We start from the raw sequence: 6,824 nt of genomic DNA on the forward strand, positions 1-6,824 counted from the left end.
CTGTTTTTTGCCTCCATGAAATTCCAGACCTGTCTAATCCCCTCTCTAACCTGGCAATAGTATGTTGGTGTATAAATGAGGTGTAGCTGCTATCTGAAGACAGTGAAACCGAGCTCTGGCTTTAGTGCTTTGGCCTGTTAGCTCTGCGTGGAGAGATGGGGAGAGTGAGAGAGGGGGAACTTAATATTGAAACCACCATGACGACATGATAAGACTCGATGATGTGTGGAAAAGCATACAAAATAATGTGCCAGCCAAGGAATGATTTTTGCTTGATCATACTGGAGTTTAGATGAGTGAAATTGTTTATTTGTATTCATAGCTACTATGCATAATGTTTTTTCTACACTTTTCCTACACTTCACTGCAGACTGGAGTCCCCCAGCGGTCTATTAGGCCCCCTCCTTTTGTCCCTAGTCTACACCAATCTATTCAGCAAACATAGCTCACAACACATTGCGCTGTGACCCGTTTGAACTTGTAGATCTGCTGTTTTTGCTGAATGTTTGGCCCAGAAGATAGACACTATAGGGTTCAAGTGTTTAGGGTTCTCTGATTGCACTGCATCTCTGCAGCATCACGTCTTTGCAGTAGCACTGATGGGCACCAATGTGAATGTGGCAAACCTGTTTAATCTTGACGGAGTGGCTCATGAGGCAGCAGTGACTCTCTCAGCACTTCAGTAGCACTCAAGTTAAGCCTGAGTGAATCACTCTCTCCAAAAGTGCAGGCTATTCTGCAGTGCAAACCCCTCTCCACGAGTAAGGCCATCACATGGAGAGATTCTCAGGCCCGGGGCAATTTGTCTCCTAGTGTTTAGTCAGGCCAGCGGTCGAAGGCTGTGCTCCCTCATCTACACGCCGCTCCAATTTTGACTCAAAGCAGAGACTCAGTAAATGAAGCAGGCTGAAATATTATCCACAAAACCTACACGCGCGCGCGCGCGCGCACGCACGCACACACACACACACACACACACACACACACACACACACACACACACACACACACACACACACACACACACACACACACACACACACACACACGTGCCCGCTTTCACACAACACACACACACACACACACACACACACACACGCCCGCTCTCACACAACACACACACCCAAACACACACACACTCACATGCACACACATGCACGCACACATTCACACGCCACCACACACACAAGACACATGCATGCATGCACACGCACACACATGCCCACACATGCCCACACACACACACACACACACACACACACAGTCACACGCACACACACAAATACACGCACGCACGCACGCACGCACGCACGCACGCATTCAAATGCCAGCACACACACAACACACATGCATGCGTGCACATGCACACACATGCACAGTTACACTCATGCACAGTCACACACACACAGTCACACACACACACACACACACACACACGTACAATTACGAGGCGTTATACCATATAGCAACAATAAGTCACTCCTACCCTATTTTGTAAGCGCCCCCCCACAACCCCCCCCCCCCCCCGCCCCCCCCCCCCCCCACCCCCTCTCCCCGTTTTCATTGCATGTGCTTTTAAAAGTGAGTGGGCCTACCTTTAGCTCTCATGCAGGATCATCTGCAGCTGGTATTTGTCTAGAAGTTGAGGGAAGCTTAAATGTTTTCAACCAAAAGCAGATGTTTATAATTTCTGCCATGGCGTATTATGGCCTAGCTGCACCAGTGAGGAAGTAATAGCCTAATTGTATTGTTTATGATGAAGCATTGTACTTTTGGGGGCTGTTGTTTGCACAGCCAGTGTTAATGTGTTACTGCTATTGCCTTCAGGGTATTTTCAATCTTTTCCCTCGCAGAAGGTGTTCTTTAAATAAATACACTTTCACGTCCACTTGTGCTCTTCATGCCACAATCCAATCCCATTATTATCATACCGATTTTCAAAGGCTTTGTGTTGCTCTCACAGAGCAGGGACTGAGGCCACACCATGTGCTCCTGTGATGAATATCTGGTGTCTTGTTTGAATGAGAACATCATTAACCTGCTCTTGACCTGGCTGCCATCAGAAGCATCGGAAACTGCTCCACTCGCCTCTGCTTTCTATCACCCACACAGGGTACAAACAACTCACCGAGAGCACTCCAGTGTGTGCTCTTCAAACCCGATTTATAGCTGATCTTCAAACTGACAATAGCCGACCTGCAAGCTCCCCATGCGTTGCATCTGTGACATGTTGTGAGCTTGTAGATCAGCTATCGTCGGCGAGCATAAATTAGGCATCATGTGGCTATTTCTGTGTTCATTTGCTGCAGCACTTGGCAGTTTGACATGTCTCATTATTGTTAGAGGTAAGAATATATTTGTGTGCTAGTACAAAATCACACCCGTGTGAAGTGAGGGGCACTCTTATCATCATACATCAACCGAGGGGAGCTCAGCTAGCCCTCTTTGTCCTTGACACCTGTGACTCGTGTCACATTTGCCATTGACAATGAAAGGAGAATTTACGTCATATGTGTCTGAACAAATCGTTTTTTGTGGCAACGCAACCATTAAATGCCATTGACAATGAAAGGAGAATTTACATCATATGTAGACGAGCAAATCGGCTATTTTGTCCTAACACAAACATTAAATGCCATTGACAATGAATGGAGAATTTATGTCATATGCGGACGAGCCCCTGCCCATGCTCCATATATGGAGCTGGCCTGTTCTGACATCACAACATTCCATATTGGCATGCCTGACACAGAACTCCATATATAGGAGTAAAGGGACACAGAGAGACAGATACATAAATCTTCATATATGGGCATAAAAGGGACACAGACAGATCGTTGGAACGGGTACTCTGACATGGGTACAACGGGTATTGCATAGCCGGGTGGGGCATGGATCTCCAATGGGCATAAAAGGGACACAGACAGATGGGTGGAACGGGTACTCTGACACGGGTACAACGGGCAACGGCCCACGGGTATTGCATTGCCGGGTGAGGCATGGATCTCCAACTTCCATCGTTACCGACTCAGTGCTCTACAGCCGGGAACCGGTCTAGTGAAGACTAATTTTAACAATAAATAAAATAACTTATATACAGCCCTTTAAACACAATCATTCCCGGGATTCCTTCAACATAGGAGCTCTGGGGGTGCCGGAAAGACATGGCCGCTTTTACTCTGAAAAATACGATACATGATCCAAAAAGCGTTCATATTTTGAACAAGAGGCGGATGAGGAGCAGAAATGAAGCGCTAGTATATCCATCAGATCAAAACCACAGAGAGCGCCCTGGATTAGGAGAGACGAGGCATTCTTTCTGCCACGCTAACAGGCTAGTGAACGGGACGCTAATATGACCGAAGAGCGAAGCGTACGGTGGCCGAGAGTCTGACTCAAAAATAATAATTCAGAATATTCTTCTCTCGCCTGATATCATTGAGGATGCGCTAGGACGTGTACACACACGTCCTATGTATGCGTCGGTTGGATTCCCTATGACGTTTCCAGACGTCCTATGGATGGAATGTGTTAAGGTGGTTATTATGGGTCAAATTTGCCAATATGGTACAGGGCCGTGAGAATCTCTCAAGAACAGAAGTCATTCATCAAAGGACCTCTGACCTTTAGATCTCCCAATGAGTCAATTATATGACTTTTGACGACGTCAAGAAAGCAACGTCAAAGAATTCCGTAGCCTGGTTAACCACTCCCCCTTGAAATCACATTTCCATTCATGTAAGTGGAGTCTGGAATCTGGTTACGGGACTACAGCGTAGACAGACAACCCCTTCAGCCAATAAGCATAACAAAAAAACTGACGTCATCTCCAGTCTCCAATCAGTGAATGACACTAACACGGAACCTGATTGCAGCTTTGAACAAGCATCATGCCCACTTGGGTCCCACATAAAATTGCCTAGTTGGGGCCCACCAAATGCCCGAATGCAGTCATTATAGTTGTACCGAGTATTAAGTAGTATTTCGCTACTAATTAGAAGACAGGCATTGCGTATAGCTTGTTTCTTTATTACTTGTATGGCTTGACCCTGACTTATCGCTGCTTGCAGCTATATTTACCATTTGTTTTCATTGTTTTTCCATGTATATTTGTGTGTGTTTTGATAAATCCTCCTCATTCTTTATCTCTACTGAGGATACTGTCTGTAATATTGTCGTCAGTTTGTAAACTGAGGATTTATAAGTTATCCAGTGCTTTGTTCTCATTTTGTGCTATACATCATGCTCCTGCACTTTTTTTTTACTGCCGGTAACTGAAACAGCCTGGAACAAAGCTCTTATTCGACACATGAGGTCTGTAAAATGCATATGGGCTCCCTCTGATCAATCTTAGCAAGGTTTGGCGGCACCTTTATTAAACACAGGTTTCCCAGACAGACAGCAGAAATGCTGTTTGCATCGACCCAACTTTCACATCCTGAGATGTCAGTCATTGACACCATGTGAGGGGAGGGGAGGAACAACATGGGGAAATTTATACTTCGATGAAGTATAAATGTATTCTTCGATGAAATGTTATGGTTAAGTCATCTGTTGTGTATTTACTTTCTCCAGCACCTGAATAGCAAGCCAAATAGTACGGGGGTGGGAGCTCCCTGTCTGCTCTGTAACCATTTCCTTATAAATAGTTCTATAAAAAATATAATGCATAGCAGAATCCTGTACTTCAATAGGATGGCTCTCGAAATATGCTATTTATTGTAATGCTTTAATTTAGTTTGGTCTACCGCTTACTGTGTCTGCATTTAACCTGCAGTGACCTCACTCCACTACCATAGTCTGGCAGGGTTGTTGATGCACCGTTAAGTACAACCTGTGCTGCCAGTAAATACATGATTGGGCTACCACACAAGTGAAGGATGTTAGAGCCAACCATATGGGCACGCATTACTCAGTAATATTCTCATGGTGTATGGAAATCATTCAAAAAAACAAAAACAAAAACAAAGGCTTTTAATATACGTATTGTGGCGACTCAGGAGCAGAGAGTCAGGTTTGCCCATTTTCTAGGGCATTTATTGAATATAATTCAGGAATCAGAAATTAACTTGTCTTTCTTTGCAGGGGAATGCAGTCGAAGGTACGTTTCAACACTAAGTTAATTTCCAGGTTATAAGGAAGGTCTTCGTCGCTGGACGCGCCTTTCGGCCACGGAGCGCGTGCCCGGTATGTTGCCTGCGAGTGAGATACAGAGAGAATGCACTTGTCAGTATAAGGATTTCATCATATATCATAGAATGGTATTTGAAATAGTGGTGACTCGCTTACCGCCCGATGCTGTTGCCCTTGCCCTTGCCCTTGCCCTCAGCCTCGCCACGCCTCGCCTCGCCTCGCCTCGCCTCGCCTCGTCTCTGGAGAGAGGATCTGTTAAGAGAGACAGCGAGCTGGCCCCTTTATACTGCTGCGCTCAGGTGTGCTGATGAATGCAGGTGCGCCTAGTTGTCTGAGCTGATGATGAGGGATGTACCTGCGGTCAATCGGGTCAATCACACAACCTAAGGGACAGTGGCTTATTGGTGCTCTCTGTCTCCCTCTATCTCCAGAGTGGCGCTTGCATGTTGGGCGGTAATTAACCACTGAGACACCACAGTATTAACTTGGATTTGTTTAATAAAGTTCAAAGCACTCACTTTCGCAGTGAAATTTAAGCTCTGTATGTTAGTTTAGTTTTAGAGGTATTTATAGCTTGTTTTTGGGGCAATTGTTTGAGGGGTGCTAGCCCCTCCTATGCCCAGCTTTGTGTGCATGTCTGTGTGTACCCCATAGCAATGATTTTGGCTGAGGGCTTAAAAAGTGAGGATAAAAAATTAAAAAGGGAGGACAGAAAAGTGAAGACGCCCAAAGTGATAAGAGCACCCCTCACTTCACACAAGTGTAATTATTTTCTTCTTCTTCAGGGCAATCTGTGACTGCATGCAATCATTTTAAGAGAGAGAAGAAATGCAACGAAAGCACTGAAAGCACTGAAATATTTTAGATTCAAAGAAAACCTCTCCCTTTTTTTCACCAACACATTTCCTCCTTGGATTTAAATCCATTTTGAGAGGGGGGGGAAATGCTTCTGCTTTCTGATCTGAAAACATTTAATTTATTTGCAACGGATTGCTGATGCTGTCTATAGCAATTTCATCTCTGTGAAAAGGAACAGAGAACATTCCTTGGTCAGAACTTTTTTCCTTGCTGTGTAAACTGCATTTTGGCACGCTCCGACAGTGGGAGCTTGCCTTCCAGTTGGCATTGTGCCATATTTGTGTAACATAACAGACTGTTCTGGGTATGCATCATCATCATCATCATCATCATCATCATCACCATCTTCATCATCTTCATCATCATCAGCAGCAGCAGCAGCAGCACCATCATCATCATCATCATCATCATCAGTTAACAACTCTTAAATAATAATTAACTGATATTATGAATATTTAAGTTCAGTGCACTATATTGTGCACTATATTGTCGCTGTTATATCCCAAACTGTTCTTTTTTCATTACTATGGGAAGAAAATACATATGACTAAATTAAGTAGGTTATTGGTCTAACAATCAATTAAGTATATTATAGACAGTAGCCTAAATATTGTTTCACTTTGTATAACTTTGTTGCTTCCTCTTCTGGAAAAGACAAGTGTAGCACTGATTGGTTTCTTTAAAACATTATTATACTCTCTACATTCTACTGCATAAAAAGGGTTTTTTAACAAATGGCTTACATTCAGAGCAGGTTTTGATTTTCAGTGTTACATTTCAACTGTATTTTTTTTATTTCTCATTTAAACTGAACAAAAGAATCCAGGTGTTCA

Source organism: Electrona antarctica, assembly GCF_951216825.1.
Source record: "Electrona antarctica genome assembly, chromosome: 6".
Lineage (NCBI taxonomy): Eukaryota > Metazoa > Chordata > Actinopteri > Myctophiformes > Myctophidae > Electrona > Electrona antarctica.